The following is a 19951-nucleotide window of genomic DNA, read 5'->3' as shown; positions in this document are numbered from 1 at the left end:
GATTGGTCTACACCTGTTTGGTATATTTAATTTATATGTCAGTCCCTTGTAAAGTGGTATCTCATATACCCAGGCCTGGTGAATTAAATGCTACTGGTGGGCTTGCAGCGCTGATTGCACCCCCCACCAAAGTAGCCTTTCAAACATATTCCAGGCCTCTGCCATTGCAGGGCCTGCGCGCGCAGTGTTGCTGCCGCTGTTACATGGCGCCTAAAGTGTGTGCCAGGTCTGTGACCCCCCCCCCCCCCCCCCCTTTTACTACATGTCAGTCACCCCTAAGGTAGGCTCCAACTAACTAGCCCAATGGGTAGGGTGCATTGTAGGTAAAAGGTAGGACATGTACCTTAAGTGTGTGACATGCCCTGGTAGTGACAAACAGCCATTTTGGTGTCTCACTACTGTGAGGCTGCCCTCCCATCGGAAATGCATTGAGGATTCCCTGATAAGTGTTTCAGTGGTAATTCCGGATATGAGAGGCGCAGCGTGGTCACATTTGGTATATTTGGAATAGTGATAATAAATGCTACGCAATGGTGTACGCAGATTTATTATAACTATTTTAGAAAGCCCACTTTTAGAAGTTGGCATTTCTTTGTGTTATGTGCCCTGCCTGCCTGATGTGAATTGCATGTCTGGCTTTTGAGTGACAGGGGCTGGTGAGGTGTGTGTGGCTCCAGGAGGGGCAGGGTGAGTCAGCGCTAGGCTGAATGGGACATCTGCATTTGGAGTAGTGGGAGGAGGAGTCCCTGGTCCCTGAATAGGTCTGTGCCTAGCCTGTACAATGCTGGCTCCGCCCCTGTGGTGTGTCTCATCACCGAGCCCCCACCTGACAAAGGGGAAGAGGAGCCCTGTAAACAGAGTGCTCCAAAATCCCCCACAACCAATTGGGACTGGTTCCCCCAAGCCCTGTGCTAGCGCGGAGAAATGTAATATAAATATAGGGGCTGTGACCCCATGAAAATAGTGTGCTTTTGTGCTTGCAGGTGACCTGCTGCTGCTGGGCCCCAGGAGAAACCGCCATGAGGGACTGCCTTCCTGATGGAGGGCCCTGTGGGCTGGCCTGCCTGGGCCTAGCCTTTGCCCTGGACGTTTTTTTGGGCATAGCGCCTCGTGAGCGCTACATCATAATTCCAGGAGGGAATCCTGGTGCTTTGCAGCGCTGAGCTGCATCATCCACAGAGGGAATCCTGATGTGGGGATTCGCCCGCATTGCTGAAGGAGAGCGTGAGCCTATCCCGCATGTATGCTGCCTTAGAAGCGGGTGCCCACCCCGCTTTTATGCGTTTCTGGAGAGGTGAGAGCCCACCCCGCATTGGAGTTTATTTTTCTCTTTGGCGGGAGTCCACCCCGCGTTTTGCTGATCAGAGCGGAAGCCCACCCTGCTCTCATGCATTTTTAAAAGAGCGGGTGCTCATACCGCATTGGTGTTTTTAGCAGGAGCTCACCCGCTTTTATTTATTAATTTATTTAATTTTACACGGGTGCCCACCCTGCAGTGATACCTTCAAAGCGGGAGCCCACCCGCATTGCGGACCAAGAGGACAAGCCGCAGAGTCCGGCGAAACCGAAAGTCAGGCGCGTCCGCCTGACTGTGGGCGGAGTCATGGCAGAGAGGAAGCGCAGGCAGGAGGGCGGGAGCCTACCCCACCTCCTTGAGTCCAAGCGGCAGGAAGTCAGGCGAGCTAGTGTGTGCTTGAAGGTGGGGCTCCGGTGGCGAGTCCCCCGTGCCTGCCTAAAGACCAGAGGAGAAGCCGGGAGGAGTCCAGGAGAACCCTGGTGAGTGGGTAGCGCGGCGTAAGCGGCTGGGTGTGGTTCGAGGCACATTGTCGGTGCCAGTCTCCTCCATTGCACACTGTCAGAGCTCCCTGAGGTACAGTGAGTGCCAGAATTATTTTCCTTCACAGCTGCACCAAGGGGACACTTTCGTCTTTAAGAGTTCCGGAGTGGGGCTCAGGTGGCACAGTGGTGCCAGGCCTTTTCCACAGCTGCACCGCACCAGCACGGGCAGCTGCAACGTTTGGCACATTTGTTAGAAGGTCCCAGAGGGGACCCAGGAGGCAGAGTAGTGCCAGTGCAATTTTTTTCTTTGGGGGCATTTTGTTTATAATGAGAAGAAAGGGGTGCGTTACACTCCCTGACCCAGCGCATTGCGCCCCTTTGTTGTTGCTGCTTTGGCAGGGCTAATTGAGAAGCCCTATCTACAAGCCCTGACATTTCTGGACAGAGGGCACCTGCGGCCCCAGTGGAAAGCCAGTTGGCCTGGGTTTAGCGTTATGATGGTGATAGGGCGCAAGGCTCTAATGTGAGTTATGCTTCTGATGTTTATGCATACTGTGATTTAGGCGAATGTTTATCGTTATGAGGTTTGCGCTTAATGTGTCTTATGCCTAATGTGATTTATTGCATACCGTGTTTGTGCTGCTGATTATGACAGATCTCATGGGGTTTATGTATCATGTGTTTATGTTGCTAAGGTGATATAATGCTGTGCACAGTATTTTACCAGCAGTAAATGGTTGTGTTTTCTGAGGTCAATATTATACCAGTAGTTACTGATTGTGCGTTATTTACTACGTGTTACTAGTGCTTTCTAAAAGGTTCTCACAGTGGCCAGATTGGCCCTGCCAGGTGTATATAATCCCCTGTAAATATTGCCTAGTGCCAGTTGGCACAGTGCATATTGTGTGATTAGTATTCAAATGTGTTTTGGATAATACAAAGGCTATTTTTATATAACCTTGTGTGGAGTTTTCTTTGTGGTGTGCCTAGTGTGTTGCTGCTGAGTGTGTGTGTGTTGCGCAAACGCTTTACACGTTGCCTCTGGGATAAGCCCGACTGCTAATGCCAAGCTAGCAAGGGGGTGAGGAGGGGTTATCTTCAGGGTGTAACTCCCTTGCCCTGACGAGAGTGGGCACCATAGACGTCACAAATCGACTGCAATAAGGAATATATAGACAGGTTTCTCTACTAGTACCATAGACTCAGTGTTGGCTAGGCCCGCTTCTCATGTCTTTTCTCATAGCAGTATGACTTTACTGAGCGGGAATCTTATAAAACTCTTTTACACCATCAAACAGTGATATTCCCAGGAAACCATACAGTTTAAACCACTGACCAAATAAGGGAGGCAAGGAAATGCATAATATCACTTCCGATCTTTCTTTCAACGAGTTTCTGAGGAAATTTATTACGACGATTTTGGTTTCAACATCAATTCAAAATATTGAAAGACAGAAAAGAAAAAGCAGAAAAGGAAATGTAAAATAATGTTATAAGTTGTTGAAATTGGGGAAATTAAGGAAAGCATAGCTATCTACGTCTGTACTTTGTGGAAAAAAATAACAGTCTATAGAAATACAACTCAGATGGAAGGCTTGATTCAATTTAACTCAGAGGGCAATGGAAACACTTGCTTCTCACACAAGAACCTAACAGACTCGTTTAAAGAAGCAAAACTCTTAGGATCACTACACATAGGTAGCCAAAGAAGATGAAAGAAGTTTCACAGGTTCCAATACAATCTCATTTGTGTATTGAAAAGAGTTCAAATGAGGATATACCCTACATTGTATGTTATTGTATGGTATGGTAGAGTTTAGATGGTCTGTCCTTCACCTGGTAAAAGAAAGTAAAAGAACAGTCTACTCTCATAACAAATGGGAACTCCTTGTAGAAACAGAATTGTGTAGTATAGTGCCCATTCACAGTAGCTATAGAAAGCATCTAGTTATTTATTTATTTTTGCAAGGCTTTTAGGTCATTTGTGCTTTTTTACCGAATCACCAAAACAATCATGCTATAAATTTACTATATATTCCATATATATAACTACCTGTCACCACCAAAGCATTGGTAGTAGACCTGTGTGAATGGCTCAGTACGTCCAGAAGTTGTCCACATAGAGGGCAGCACCCATGTTATCCTCACACATACGTCATAGTTGACAATAATTCACAAGTAGGAGAGAAAGTATGCTGAAGAGTGTATTATCGTGTGATAATTATCCCCCACTAGGTTATGTGCTAGTAGGCAAGGGTGACAGTGCGTAAACAAAGACAAGGAAGAATTTCTTTTTATTAATATTCTTTAGACCATCCACTTATGGTATTGCAGAACATTCTCAGTAGCAGGAGCGATCTAGACTATTATTGAGGTATTAGTTTAAAAATGTAGAATTTGAGTGACGTAGTCTACATATCGATTCTAGATATCGTTTTTGCCGGCGCACACCTGGAGAAAATTGCTGATGGTGTCTTAACTATATTGCAGTGTGCTCAGACTACAAATAGAAGATCTGTCCCTCACAGGAAATAACAGTGGCAGGATGATCTCAACCAAAGCTCACACCAAACGTCATAAAAAATGTATCTCTAGAACGCACACAGCTCCAGTTCTATTCACGCAGAAAAAAATCCACATTTAGGGCATCACGTCTTTGGAGTGTATATCCAGCCAATTTAGTGTGTGGATGTAGAAACACACTGGAACAAAATATTTATGTCAACAACATGAGAACATATGTGGCACGAGTCCTCCACATAAACATGTGCTTTGGCTTACTGTGCCCTATTTACCAGCCGACAAGAAAAGAGGGCATCCAGGAAAGAAGCTGCATGCTGAATGAGACCCTTAAGGTCAAGGGCGTGTGCATTAGTTTGGTCAAGACCAGATTACGCTCAAACTGACAAAAGACCCCTGGCAGGCAGAAAGAGGTGCAGCAAGCTAGTAAGATAAAGCCTGACTACCTTGTTAGTTGTAGTGACGAATCGTGTTACGTCTATTCCTCTAGGTCCACTGGTCCTATGCACATTTTACTAGTTTTCACCTCGACATACAGTTCTGCTAGAGGATTACTGCTAGAGGACTACAGTCCAACCAGCAAATGAATTAGTTGCTGATCTTTGCAAGCCCCAATTGCCCCGTTCGTGGATCAGGAAACTTTCAGACAGTACTGCTCCCACATGCCAGGACGAATGCTTTGACGTTGTTGCACTCAAAAGTGATGAACAGACCTGGATAAAGCACCACACTTGCATGCTGACGTCAAATTCTTGCTTGATTCTGACCGCACCTTCAAATGTGGAGCCCAAAAAGAGTGCCAGTGTGCAGATCTCTAGCTTGGAGTCATTTTAAATTGAAAAAGGACCATTTCACAGAACGGAAAGAGAGATGGCAGTGAGGAATCTGCTGTTTGATAGAGTATCCACCAGAATGAGCATTATTTATATAGGCAAGTAATTTGCTCCTCTGATGGATATTTCTAATCACAGATTCCTCACCTTTAGAATAGATACCAAAGCAGTCTCTGCCAAGGTGGAGGGTCTGTGGAATGTGCATAGACAAGAAAGTCCTGCAGGAATGGATCGGCAATGTCGCAGCCTGACAAATGTAGAGAACAGGCACTCCTAGAATCAACAAAATGGTAGCAGCCTTAGCCCTGTTGGATCAGAGTTCTCTGATTTCCACATCTCCCAGATGACCTCTCAAACCCAGAAGCAATGCATCTGTCACCATTGTCAGCTCTGAGTGAGAGAGATAGAGTGGTCTGCCAGTAGTCCAATAGTATTCAAGCGGCCACCTCTGCAAATTGTTTGCTGTCTCCTCTGATATCTGGATGGAATCCAACAGGTTCCCTTAGTTCAGGGCCCACAGAGACTTCAGATTCCACTACAAAGACCACATATGTCACTTGGTATAGTTGATGAGCAGGACGCTGGAGGCCAAGAAGCCTCAGAGCCCTTTTCAGGGAGACCCACTACCGAAAGTCCTGGACTCGTGGGGGAAAGAAGGACCCGAACTGCACTGTATCCAAGATTTCTCCAAATGAAAGGGAGCCTCTACAAAAGAGTCTGATGCGACTTCAGCACAATGACTGTGAACCCGAATGATGTCAGGGGGTTCATTGTCGTCTGGTAGTGGTCTATGACTGACTTCAGCAGTCAGTCATTGATATAGTGGAAAACTGGCATCCCCAAACTCTGAAGGTGTGCAGCAACCACGAAAGGGGCACTAGTGATGCCCGAATTGGATAATTGAAAATGCTCTTGGTCTACCTTGAACCACAGGTACTGCAGGACAGGTGTATGAAAATAATGGCCCAGCACGCACAGGGCTACAATTTTGTTGCCCAGAGCAGAGTGTCCCTGTGCCAGGATAAACATCTTGAATCTATTGTTCTGGAAGAAGGCTTTCAGAAGTTGAAATTCTAAAATACGATAAAGGTGTCTGTTCTTCTTCGGCATGAGAAACTTGCCGGAGTAACAACCAGTCCATATTTCCGAGGCCTGCATCTCCTGCAACAAAATGGACAGATACTGCTCTGAAAGTTGCTCTGATGTGGGTGAAAGATGCGGCAGGTCAGAAAGGAATGGAAGCCTGTAGTCCTGATGAACGATCTTAAGGATCCATCAGTCTGAAGTGATTCTTTGTCACCCTTAGAAAAATGTTGGATCCAGCCTCCTACCCAGAGGTCTTGTGCAACTAAGGGCAAGCTTGGAGGCGGATTCTGCAGGGTTGAGGGACTGTGACAATTGTTACCCATGGTAACCTTCATGTTGCCTGCCCAAACCACACCCCTGACCCCAAAAGGACTGAGGAGTCTGCTCTGGGGGCAGGGTGGGCCTGGTGCTGCATCTATGCCAGGGGTCTCCAACCTTTTCTGTAGTGAGAGCTACTTCTGATCAGTGAAAATCATCATGAGCTACTAAATGCTGAGCAACTTGCGAATTGTTCCCAGAGTGCCCCCACTCCCAGCTACATTGACTAAAGGGCCTCTATAAGAAGGAGCTACCCATTTAGTATATGCAATGCACATCATAAAACCAGAAAACCAATCCCAGTCTCCCTCTTAAACAAATTGTGTGATCATGGCCTCTGCAATCACCAGCTAAGCACACTACAATCATAAGAAATTATACAGAACCTGCAGAGCTGAAAACCATAAAGTGAACATCTGTCTCTATACCTGGTCATCTACTACACTGCTCCGTCCCATACCACAGTAAAGGCACCTCTGTGGTCATCACGCATGACAAGGAAACACTTCCACATAGGACCACAAAACAATGACACCACCATACCAACCACACACCCTACATGGCACAGCTTGCTGGCCATGTATGTAAGTACCTCGGTGCCCCACAGCTCTTAATATAAATGCTGCGATACAACTATTTTATTACATCGTCCCTTCTTTTTCTTTATTACACATAACGGTAACTTGAAATGCTTGAGCTCAGGGTGTGCACTGTACAAAATTCTCCCCTAACAGACTATTAAGTTGTTACACATGACCTGCCTCTTAGTACATTAATATAGCATTGTCATAAAGGACGGTGGCAGTCCATGACTGTTTCATCTTTAAAAACTATCACTTTTAAAAATACCTTTTAATGCAGTGGTTTAATTTGATGCTCCGATGAAATGCTTCACCATGTTGGAGAAATAAAAGTTGGTAATCTTTTAATTTAAAAGATACTATTTTTGTATGACTTTTGTGTCATTATTTTCAATATTTTCATACCTGTGCTAGTCAAAGGAAGGGGTCATACACCTAACTTGGTTCGTGTCTCAGCTTTCCCAGTTCATTGACGGCAGAAAAATATAGCCACTACAGGGGTTGGGTACTTTTTTCAAATGGCACACATTTAAAGTGAAGTTTTGTACCTTATGGTTCATTGTGCCATAAAATTTACACTTCATTTTAAATTTCTCCCATTACTTCATTAAATTAAAGAGGGATTTTGTTTTAAAATAAGGGACCTCTTCCAAGTTGTCCCTAGGCACAAACGGAAGCCAGGAAATTATTATATACTTCACTCATCATTTCATTTAATTTTATTGAAAAGAAATGTAAAATGATGTTCCTGGGTCCGGTTTGTGGCCAGGAACAACTTTACAGCTGCCAAGTTTTCAGGTTGCCTAAGTTTGAAATTTAAGCAATAATATCCGTAAACAATTATATACCACAAATTACTCACTTCTGAGACACGAAAAGCTCTGAAACTGATGTGAAACCCCTGAAATGGAAGGTCACGAACCACAGTGTCTGACCTTAAAACAGAGCAGGCCTCGAAATATTTAAAAAAATATTACCTAATTTACAGTTCAAATAACTTCAATTATATGCTCTCCCTTTAAAGAGGAAAGTATATTTTTTATATAGTTTCAAAATAAGGTAGTTTGGTATTAGACAAACTCACTGCGCAAAATTAATGGTTTTGTGAACATTAGTAGAAGGTGACACTGTATTTATAAAAAAAATAGGATAAATGAAGGTTGATATGCATACTTTACTTTATTGTTATTAAATAGTAACCATTTTTTCAGCCCAAGACGTTTCAAATGAAGGTTCAAATTGGACAAACACTCACTACCACACTGACAGGTCATTTGTTTTATCTGTGAGTGAGCTGTTCTTAAGTATACAATGTTTAGTTTATAAATACAGATGCCTCTGTGAAATACTACACAGCGACCTCAGGCCAAGCATAAATCAAAAACGATTACACATGTAGGCTGCACCTCACGGCCAAGGTTTTTCAAACTACTGACGACTTGTTGTGAACTAAACATATGACTTCCCGATTTGGTTCTGAACAAAGTGCACCCAGGTAATTATTTGTAAACTTACCATAACCTGGCCTTACATACAACAGGGGCAGCGGCTCTCTGTCTGAAGGTGGTATCATGTCACTGCTGGCTGCAGGCATCACTCGTCCCTCTGTGGCCTCAGTCAATGCTGGTGCTCTGCTGCTGGCGTCACGCTAGGCAAAGATGCACGGACATCTCTCTTGATTGGGCCTGGGGCTCCGGAGAGTGCAGACTCCATGCTGCCTGCCAGTGCAGAGGAGTCATTTAAACTGCAGCAGCACTCTTTTAAAAACAGCTCAGCGCTGCTGGTAACGGCGTTATTATACAACAGGTGTGTGCCCCAGCCTCTCCAAAATGTATGCCTGTCAGGAGAGGGCCCCTGATCTATACGATCTTGGGGCGACAGTCTGGCTTACGCACCCTTCACCTCCCACATGACTCATGGGCTCAGGTCAGTGTTCCTCTTGTTTTCACGGGGCGGCAATCACTGTCTGCCAGAGCTTGGGGTGGATTAAAAAGTAAAACATGCATCTTCCGACACCTAGTCCATACAGCCCCAAAGAGTACGACTTCCTCTGTCCCACGTGGTGAAAAGGTGCTACTTGAGCATAGCGGCGGCTGGAACTAGGAACAGCAAATTTAAGCTGCAGTTGCCATTGTCTACTATACTCCAAAACACTCTGCGCGCCTTGCCAGAAATAAAAGGCAAAGCACCTCCCCTCTGATCCATGCGTGGGCACTGCTGGGTGATGGTCATGCTGTGACAGGCCACGTGGTATCAAGGAGGCCACAGCAGGGCTGAGCGTGTCTCCGTTTGATTGAATCACACAGCCAGCCCCAAGGCCACAGCGATGTACACATTGTAATACGCATTGTAAGTCTCGAGGATAGGCAATCTGACATCACCTGCTTCTCCCCGCCCTAGATACTTATGGCCAATGGCAGCGGTGTGACATCAGACGTAACACCGGCAAGAACAGATAAGAGGCCAAAAGGCCTAAAAATAAACATAATGACAACGATAGGATAAAAAAGTGAGAATTGACCGAGAGCTACTGGCAGGTTGTTGGCGAGCTACCGGTAGCTCGCGATCGACCGGTTGGAGACCCCTGGTCTAGGTGAAGCGGGATCGTAGGAGTACTTTGTGGGACGCTAGCAAGGTTACGTAACAATTTGTTTTCTAATCTTACTAGCTGTTTTATATCGTTAAATCCCCAGAGCTCAGCTCCATAAAGGGCCGAGCTCACCGCTTTAGCGTTATAAATTTCTAAGGCAGGAGTGACTGGTTTTGTAAAAGAGGACTTTTATTTCTTGGTCAAACACCCTATATGCTGGTGTAGTTTTAGGGCTGTAAGATCCAAGTGGTGATTCCAACCCAAGTTTTTCTGGAGGGAGATACCAAGGTACGTAAACGCATTCACCTGTTCTAGGGGCACATTATTTAATAAAATACTGCCTCTAAAAGATTTATGCTGATTAAAAGCCATGAACTTGGTTTTTGAGGTGTTTATTTCTAGCCCTCTTAAAGAACAAAATTCTCCAAATGCATTAATGGCCTTCTGGAGGCTGCTCGGTGTCCTGGAGATGAGCAAAGTATCGTCCGCAAACATGAGGACAGGGACATGATTGCCAGCCAGTAGGGGAGCATCAGTGGGGGTCATCGAAAGGTACTCAACTACCCCGTTGATGTACAAAGAGAACAGGGTAGGAGCCAACACACACCCCTGTCGGACACCACGCCCAACAGGGAAGGAGTCGGTAACCTCCCCCTGCGCCCCCCATCTAACTTTTGCAAAATTGCCCTCATGTAAGCGAGCGAGAAGTGTTATCAATTCCGGAGCCATCCCCAGGTCACCAAGCACACCCCACAATTTCCTCCGAGGGACCAGATCAAACGCTGATTTAAGATCTACGAAGACAGCGTAGAGTGACCCCCCATTCAGGACCACATTCCTCCAGTAAATAGTTAAAAACCGAAAAATTTGGTCTGTGGTGCTGGTACAGGAACGAAATCCCGCTTGAAATGGGGACAGAATGTTAGCATCCTCTACCCAGGTCTGTACTTTTCCTAACACTAAACGACCCATAACCTTTTGTATTGAATCAATAAGACTTATGGGCCTGTAGTTACTGGGGAGGGATTTGTCTCCTTTCTTAAAAACAGGAATTATCTCAGCACCTTTCCAAGATGGGGGCACTGGAGCTCCATTAGCCACTGCATTAGCAAGAAGGGCTATGTACTGACACCAGGTTGGCTTATCACTGAGAAATACATCGGCCGGAATTCCATCCATACCTGGAGCTCTTCCCCTTGCCACACAATCAAGTGCTACCTCAACATCCTTGATAAAAAACACTGTGCCAGAATAAAATTTTAAAAAATGTGATGGTAGATCCTCCCCAGTTGCGCTACCAGCGTACTGGGGTCTAAAAAATTCAACCCATTGTGCCTGAGGAACATTATTCTGGGGGGGCTCCGGACGCCCACCCCTGTCCCAGTTGACTCCAGAAAATTCTCGAATCCTTTGCTGCGCAGGCACTTCTCAGATCCTGCCACCATGCTTGGTCCCAGTCTTTTTTTGCTTTTTTTTGCACATCCCTATAATGGTCCCTTAAACCTCTTACCCCCAAGTGGTCTCTTGATCTTAAAGCTTCACCCAGCTTCTGGCGAGCCACTCTACATGTAGTATTAAACCATCTAGCGTCGTTAGTTTTTGAAACCTGTCTCCCTGGCTTCACGTCCTTTAATAAGTTATCAAATAGACTAGTATGGGCTTCTTTCATAATTCGTGGGAATTCTACACTAGAGACTCTTGACATAAGAAAGTCGGTGCTCTTGACTACTTCAACTTTAAGGGCTTCCAACTTTTCAGGATGTTCAACTATTTTGTTCCATTTTACATGGCGTTTATCATTTGCGATCACTAAATCCAAGGATATAGTTCCCTCAGCTTGGGTCACGTCTCCCTCCCTAATCGTGGCCCAGAAATCAATACATAGGGGATTGTGATCACTTTCAAGCTGCCATGTTACCTTCATGTCATCAAGTCTATGCCATATCCTAAGATCAATCAATATATAGTCGATACGGCTAGTAGAGCGCCTATTATCAAAGGTAGTTACTCCTTTCGAATCTGATCTGGTACGCCCATTTGCAGCCCTGAGGCCTCTTTCAAGACACAACGCCTTAAGTTGGATTGCAACATTTGACCATCTTTTAACAGGGGGTAAATCAAGCCTTGGGATTCCCCATCTAAGGTCCTGTTCTATTGATAACTCCTGCACCTCGTTGCCCAATGGTTCAAATGTAGTGTTAAAATCCCCTGCTACAATAGGAATAATATGAACGGGAAGATTTTCTAATTGTAAGTCCAGAGATGTTAGTCTCTGAGCTTTGTCCTCCCCTCTGACCCCTAGCATACACATTAAAAATAGCAAGGGTACTCTCATTAGCCCTACTGAGTTTCAACACTAAAATATCTTTATCAGAGGATTTTAACAATACTACACAACAGCCTAGGTTTTGCCGAACCCAGGCCACAAGGCCACCTACAAGACGCCCTTTAGGGGTTTTTTTGCAGGGATGTAAAAGTTAAGGTATCCAGCCCTAAAAACAGGATCAACAGCCCAAGACTCCTGAAATAGACAAATGTCGTATTTGTCAATAAAGTTGCCCCAGTCAGGAGACAACATTTTCTGGACAATACCTGCGATGTTCCATGATATCAAGGATATTTTGCTACCACTATTAGGAGTATTTTGTAAGGGCTTTCCCCTTACTATTGCCATAGGATTATTTATTATGTTGTCAAAGGGGATCATTTGTTCAATTGACCTATTACAAACAGATGCCAATATTTGATGGTTACTCATGGAGGTATACGTAAGAACTCGGGCACTAGTACAGGCAATTGTTTCATCTAGAGTTCTGTCTCCGATCAGCTTGTTTTCTTGGGGGTGTGTTCGAACAGGGTAGTTATCACTCCCCCTATGTCAATCACATTCCTCCAGATCGGTCAAGGCGATAAATCTATTTTGTAGCCTAAGATCACTAGAAAAACGAGAGTGCCCTCCTACCAGTAACTATATTAACTATATTTAGGCCATTAGATGATTTTTGCGTCACGTTTCGTCTTAGGGATCTGGGATTACCGATAAAAAATTCCAATGTAAGTGGGATTATACCAGAGTCCCTTTTCTGAGGTGGCAATAGGTTGACAAGAACATTAGGTAATACATACATAGTAGCAAAATTAATGGCAACACAATCTCCCCCAAATTTTTTCTTGTTATTTCCTAGCCATGGAACACGTCTGGCCATTATAATTGCTCTTGCCAGTTGTTGTTGGCCACCCACTCCTCCAATGTTCATGTTCCTACTAAGCTAATGTAATGCTTTATCCATCAGCGCAGTTGTTGACTCTGCTTGACCCGGTCTTAGATGGGGGACATTGGCAAGAACAAGAACCAAAGGAATGGCCTCTCTGACAGGGAGCCCTTTCCCTGGGAAGGTTTTTTTTACATTCATAGTAGGAGTAGGCTCGATAGGGGGAAGTTTGTTATTATGAACATTAGCAATTTGGCAATTTTGGGTAGGCATAGTTGATGTTGGAATCAAAGTGTGAGTGTAAGAGCCTGCTGCCGCTGGGAGGGGCAAATAAACACCATTAGAGGGAGCTTCCTTCATTAACACAGGCACAGAGCACTGAGGTTGGTCGGGGATTCTTGTTTCCGACAACACCAAGGTAGAAGGTTGCACAATTGTTGTCATGGCGCTAAGCTTCGCTTCCAATATAGAAAATCTATCTTCGATAGATATCAATCTGTCAGTAATAGGGGCCAATATAACATCCAATTTATTATTTATTGCTGCCCAGAGTTTGTTAGATAAAACCTCCACCTGAGGCTGGGGGCCCGAGCCTGATTTAGTAATTCGTCCCGAAGTCTGTTTCTTAGATCGTACAGCGGGAGCCGGGCCCCCAGCTCTTGTGCGTCTTGTCTGGATTGAAACCGGGGGGGAGGGAGAGACCTCTACAACCAGGGGCTCTTGAATATGAATTGGGGAGGTGGACACACAATGCTCAATAGTGTTTGGGGGGGGGGGGGGGGGGGGAAGTCATGAGTTCTAGCTGATCTACTAGATCCCTGGAAATGCCTGGGGATTGTTGCTGTGTTTGTAAGTCTGGGGTATCAAGGGTCTCATGGATGAGGGCTGTTGTCTTATTCCCTACCCCCATCGACAAGCACCTTTCAGTTCTTTCTATTTCTTCAGTCAGGACACTAGCAGCTCTGACTAAATATGAGTCCAGGGTTGCCCCTACCACCCTATTTGGCTTGGCTCCGGTGGACTTCTTTTTCACCATGGTTACACCTAACAAACACCACTAAGCACAGTACCTTGTCTTTACGCAGATCACAAAGAGCAGGCCCAGCCCGGCCTCGTCCGGTCCCTGACGGCCACAGACGGCCCGCCCTTTGCCCCGGCTTAGCCCGCGCGCGGTCCCGCGACGCGGGGGGTGGGGTTACTTTTGTAGCGCCTGCGGGCGCGAAATCCGTCGCTTCCGCTTCCGGGGTATTAAGGCAAGGGATCTTGGGTGGTGTAGTCTTTATCTCCCCCCACACAGCGGCCGCGATGTCCAGCGGCGGCGGGAGGGAGAAAGAACGAGCAGCAAAGAGCGCAACAGCCCCACAAGCCTCAGAGGAGCACAGGTAAGCACAGGGACACTAGCACAGTCGATCCGTTCGTGCCAGGAACCCCCGCTTTGCCGGGGGTGGGGTTACTTTTGTAGCGCCTGCGGGCGCAAAATCCGTCGCTTCCGCTTCCGGGGTATTAAGGCAAGGGATCTTGGGTGGTGTAGTCTTTATCTCCCCCCACACAGCGGCCGCGATGTCCAGCGGCGGCGAGAGGGAGAACGAACGAGCAGCAAAGAGCGCAACAGCCCCACAAGCCTCAGAGGAGCACAGGTAAGCACAGGGACACTAGCACAGTCGGTCCGTTCGTTACAGTCCTTGGAATCATCAGAAGAAACTGTTGACATAGCCACATGTCTAGCGACAGCAGGAGTAACACAACAACGGGGATACAGTAATTTCAAAAGGAAATCAAAACCTATTCCACAGACTCCCTATGATGCAGTCGATGTCTTTAATGAAGCCGTTCTTATGGATATACAGAATCGGGCAAAACCATTGAAAGGATATGAGGGAAAACGTTATAACATCTCAAGAAAACAATGGGAGGCCATTACAACACTCAAAAATGATCCCAGTATAGAGATTAAACCCTCAGATAAGGGAGGAAATGTTGTTGTCTTTAATAAAGAACACTATCAGAAGGAAGCCATGAGACAACTCAAGGATGAGGAATGTTATGAAGTCATAAAGAAGGCGGAATATCGGACATGCATAACAGAATACCATATTCTTTTGGAAGGTTGGAAAGATGAAGGGATGTTAAATCAAGAAGAATTCTTGTTCCTTCGTTGTGAAACTCCGGTTCTCCCAACCTTCTATCATCTTCCAAAAATACATAAGGACTCAACCAATCGTCCCAGGAGACCAATTGTATCTTCAATCAACAGTCTCTTAGAAAACACTTCCATCTTCATTGATTCTTTTCTAGCACCTAGGGTAAAAGATTTGTCATCATGTGTAAGAGACACACAGGATTTCTTAAGATTGATGGAGGACGTAGTCTGGGAAACAGATATGCTTTTAATAACACTTGACATTACCAGTTTATACACTTGTATAAACCAGGAGGATGGCAATTCGGCTGTAAAATGGTTTCTCAACAAAAGATCTTAAAGTTTCACCAGTATAATGAGATGCTTCTACGTATGATCAGATTTTGTTTAAATAACAATATCTTTCTATTTGCAAGAAAACTGTACAGACAACTTCGCGGGACCGCCCTGGGCACGTGCTTCGCCCCCAGCTACGCAAATCTTTTAGTTGGCTGGTGGGAGAAGCACGTGGCCTGGGGGGAACTCCATGACCATAGAATGGATAAAATCATGCTTTGGGTGAGGTATATAGATGATCTCTTTGTTGTTTGGCGTGGTGACCGCACCTCGGCTGAGGAGTATGTCGCCGCGCTGAACAACAATGAGTTAAATCTAAGATTTACCAGTCACATAGCGAGACATTGGTGAACTATTTGGACTTAGAAGTCTTTGTTATCAACAATACTCTACATACATGACTATATAGAAAGCCCACAGCGGAAAATGCAGTGTTACACGCAGCTAGCCATCATCCTAAAAGCTTAGTATGAAATATTCCCTTTGGTGAACTCCTCCGCCTGAAACGTAACTGCTCTGACGAAGGAGATTTCAAGATAGCTGAGAATGAAGCTACCATGAGATTCAAAGAGAGGATATTCCAATGCCACTCTCAAGGGAGCTGCGGAAAGAGTAGACAAAATAGATCGGAGACAACTATTGATAGAGGATGGACTGGCAAGAATGATTACTAATTTTAACACTTAGTCTGGGAGATTGGTACATATCTTTAATAAAAATTGGCATAACTTAAAATCTGACAATATTCTTAAAAACCATCTTCCCGAACGTCCTCCCATTACATACAAGCGTTGGCAATCGCTTGGTGACCATCTGGTTCACAGTCACTTTGATGTGTTGCCCAAGGCTACAAAAAACATAACTGTAAAGCCTGTAAATATAGTAACAAGATGACTAGTTACAAAGGGAGACCAGGAGACCCAAGACCCATCAGACAGATAACCAAGTTTTTAAATTGTAACTCAGACTTCACGGTATCCTGCCTGGAGTGTCCGTGCTTCAAGCGATACATCTGCAGTACCATCCACCCCACCAAGAAACGCTTTCTCGAACATATGCGCGCAACAGCTAACAAGGATAAAACATATCATGTTGCACAACACTTCGAGAAACACCACCAAAGCAATCGGGACCTTTTGAAATGTAAACTGTCTAGACCAGATTGACAGGAAGGAAAGAGGGGGGGGGGGGGGGGGGGGGGGCAGAACAAAACAATTGAGAATATTGGAGTCTAAATATATCATCGACCTCCAGACAAAGGCCCCATTAGGATTAAATAATGACGGAGAACTGTGGGTACATCTGTAGTGGGGTGATGTAAAAACGAGAATACATTAATTTATCATCTGAACTTGGAAATGACTGACCATCTGCATCAATTAATTATTATTATAATCATTACGTGAAGCAATTCTCGAATCAACTGCCACGCTAGCCCATACAGGGCTAAATAATTGAAGTTGGGAGACTATACTGGCGTGATTGACTTAGATAAATACTATGAAATGATTTGTAGATATATGTTTTAATTAATATAGATATAAATGTCTTTTTATAATGACAAACATATAATCAATAATAGTGATATATTTTCCCAATCAAATGTTTTTTTACATTCACATTTGCACTTTATTCACTTTTAACCGACATTTCAATGAATTATATCATAATGAACATGTTCAAAGATGGCCGCGATGTATTTGAGATATTGTAGTCCATCATTGTTGTTTATCATCGTCACGTGAGGCTTCACGGTTTGAAATGGATTGTTGCACAGAATACCTGACATTGACAAAGCCACAAGGTCAAACGAGTCTATCAGGGGGAGGGGTCTGCTGAATAAACCACTTTCCACATCGGATACTTCGCGAGTGCTTTCCTTTATAGACGCAGGATTTGGGTGTCTCAGATATACATATATATAAATTATATTATATTTCATGGAAGTGGGCCTGGACAGTCATGCAGTGTATTTATGCTCGAACTGTAGAACACATTGAGTGAAGTGTACCCTGTCCCTCGAATAAGGGCCTCCCCTGATCTACAGCACTCACCTCTCTCTTAATTTAGGCTTCCCTTGGTCTGAAGATTCTGGGACTGTCCAAGTAAGTTTAAGCATCATGTTAATCTCAGCATATAGATTCCTGCCATTTGGACCACTGACATTCACTTCACAAATACCAATTAATAGTACCACTTTCTATGGGGCTTCACATTTGGTCCCCACAGTCAACACTGAAGCTGGTCTCCAGCTTGTACCCATCTACACTAATTAAGCTACACTAATTACACTAATTAAGCACAGAAGTATATTAATAACAAAATAGAAATTGGGGAAGAAGAAAGAGATCAAACAAAATAATTGTTACTTTGAAGACTCAACTCCTTAATCAGATAGCGTCTTTGCACTGGATGCATGCTGTTTTTAGAGAGAAAAAATTGCCTACATTAAAAATAGAACTGTTAAGGTTTTGTAAGATGCAACTTTCAATGTGTCTTAACCATTTTGCACTGAAATCTAAGTCTTCTCTCTAACTCTTTCATTGAACATTATGGCTTTGACCTGCTACCAGCAACTTTTAAAACAAAAAATGGCAATGTTTTAATTACACAAGAGTTAACAAAACTGTCTATTGATTTTTCATACATTTGACTTTTAATGAGAATATATGCTATTGTACCTCACTCAATGGTGCATAAATGAAAAAAAACTTTGCATTCATGGTTGCATCAGGCTGAGATAAGTAAATAACCACTTTTTGTCTGCTGTCTTAAGTAATGTCTCCAATTAGGTTAGCAGCTAAAACACAAAACTCCTTGATGAGTCCTTATTTGGCAATAGAAAGGAACCCTATATTGCTCACAGAGAAATGCAAAGTTTGAAAAGCTAATAGTGTGTCAGATTGTAAATGTGTCAGGGTCTGCTGACCCAGATGCCTTAGCAGAGTCAGAGGTGTGTCTACTGAATGAAAAGTCCTCAACTGACCCGTACCCAAAGAGGACATCTCCTGCTGCATGCTTTTGCCATGAGGTGTTCTACTGAAGTTGTGCGTATTCATCATCATCATTTAAGCTATATTTTGAATATTCAAGTCATAAAAGCTGCAAAAGTCATACACAATAAAACACAGTTAAAAATGTCAGCGAAAAAGAAATCAATCAGAGTATCCAGCATTAGGCCTACAAAAACTTGTATCACAAGAATGTTATTTGGCGACAAATTGCCTGCATGGTTAAAACATTTTAGACCAGTATGAAAACAAGCATTGGCATAGCTAATAGGTCTCGCTTTTGGGACCTTACAAGTATTTATTTATGCAGCACAATATCCTTGGTGCAACAACATCAACTGTTGCATGGCTAAGCACTTATAAGGTCCCAAAGCCGAGACCTATTGGCTATTGCAATGCTTGTTTGTACAGCAGAGAGGTCCAGCAGCAATCTGCTGCTGTTGGGCCTTTAACATTTTTGTTTTGTTTTATTAAATGAGATATGGAGGTGGGTGACAGAAAGTGATGGGTAGGGTAGTGGAGAGAACGGAGACGGGATTGGTATTCCCACTGTATACTGTTTTTGCTGAGATGCCAACTGTTGGTGTTTTGTGGGAGCAGATAGGATTTCCAGATGGTGCTCAGCGGGAGTGCTGGCTCCACATTTGTGGCTGCTGCTGACGCGAGCCAGGCAGAACTAAAGAAAGGTGCGCTGCCAGTATTATTAACGTTAAAGCGGTGTTATAAGCGGCATCTCGTGAACCAAGCCCCACAGAACAAAAGCAAGGTGCGTGGCAATAATATAGTTAAAGCGCAGCATTGCATGCTGCCAAAAATTCTATTTTATTGAAATAAAGGTTGAGTTGGGCGAGCTGCACAAATTAGACTAAAAGTCCTACCGTCATGTTAAAGATGAAGCACCGTGTGCCGCGATGTTCAAATAAAACAGATTGGTTTAATCCAGGCACTCTTACTGAGCAGTACACGCTAAGGAGGAAGCGTGTAGCTGTCGTCAGATACCGGTTGTTGCTATTGGGTGGAATTGGATAAGATTTCCGGCTGGTGCTTATCGGGAGTTCTGGCTCCACGTTTGTGACTGCTGCTATAAGGGGCATCTTCTGACGAGAGCTGTGCAGAACCAAAGAAAGGTGCGTGGACGCAGTTTTTAAAGATTAAGTGCGGCATGGCGCTCTGCCAAAAATAAAACATGGATTGTTTTAATCCAGGCACTCTCACTAAGCAGCGTATGCTAAGGAGGAAGTGTGTAGCTGTCGTCTTGCTGCTATAAGCGGCATCTCCTGACACGAGCTGTGCAGAATCAAAGAAAGGCGTTGCCACTATTATTGAAGTTAAAGCAGTGCTGTAAGTCGCATCCCTGGACGTGACACATGCAGAACAAAAAGGTGCACGGCTCCCATTATTAAAGTGGAAGCATGTCAAGGCCTACTGCTAAAAAAAACAAGCATTGGCCGCACGGCAGTAAAAGTAACGCCGCGCCTCCGTGAAAGCGAAAGTCATCGCGATCACTCTGAAAGCGAAAGTGATCACGATGACGCGCTAAAGCAC

The 19951-nt window shown here is 44.5% G+C and overlaps 1 protein-coding gene across 12 annotated transcripts in view; it reads right to left on the bottom strand.

Annotated features, from left to right (window-relative positions):
• The window catches only part of CYLD (CYLD lysine 63 deubiquitinase), a 434005-nt gene that overhangs the window by 96827 nt on the left and 317227 nt on the right, over window positions 1–19951 (bottom strand). The window lies entirely within an intron of this gene.

The sequence above is a fragment of the Triturus cristatus genome, chromosome 12, assembly GCF_964204655.1.
Source record: "Triturus cristatus chromosome 12, aTriCri1.1, whole genome shotgun sequence".
In the NCBI taxonomy this organism is placed as follows: domain Eukaryota; kingdom Metazoa; phylum Chordata; class Amphibia; order Caudata; family Salamandridae; genus Triturus; species Triturus cristatus.
The sequence above is the reverse complement of the archived record's forward strand: the minus strand, read 5'-3'. Positions and strand labels throughout refer to the sequence as shown.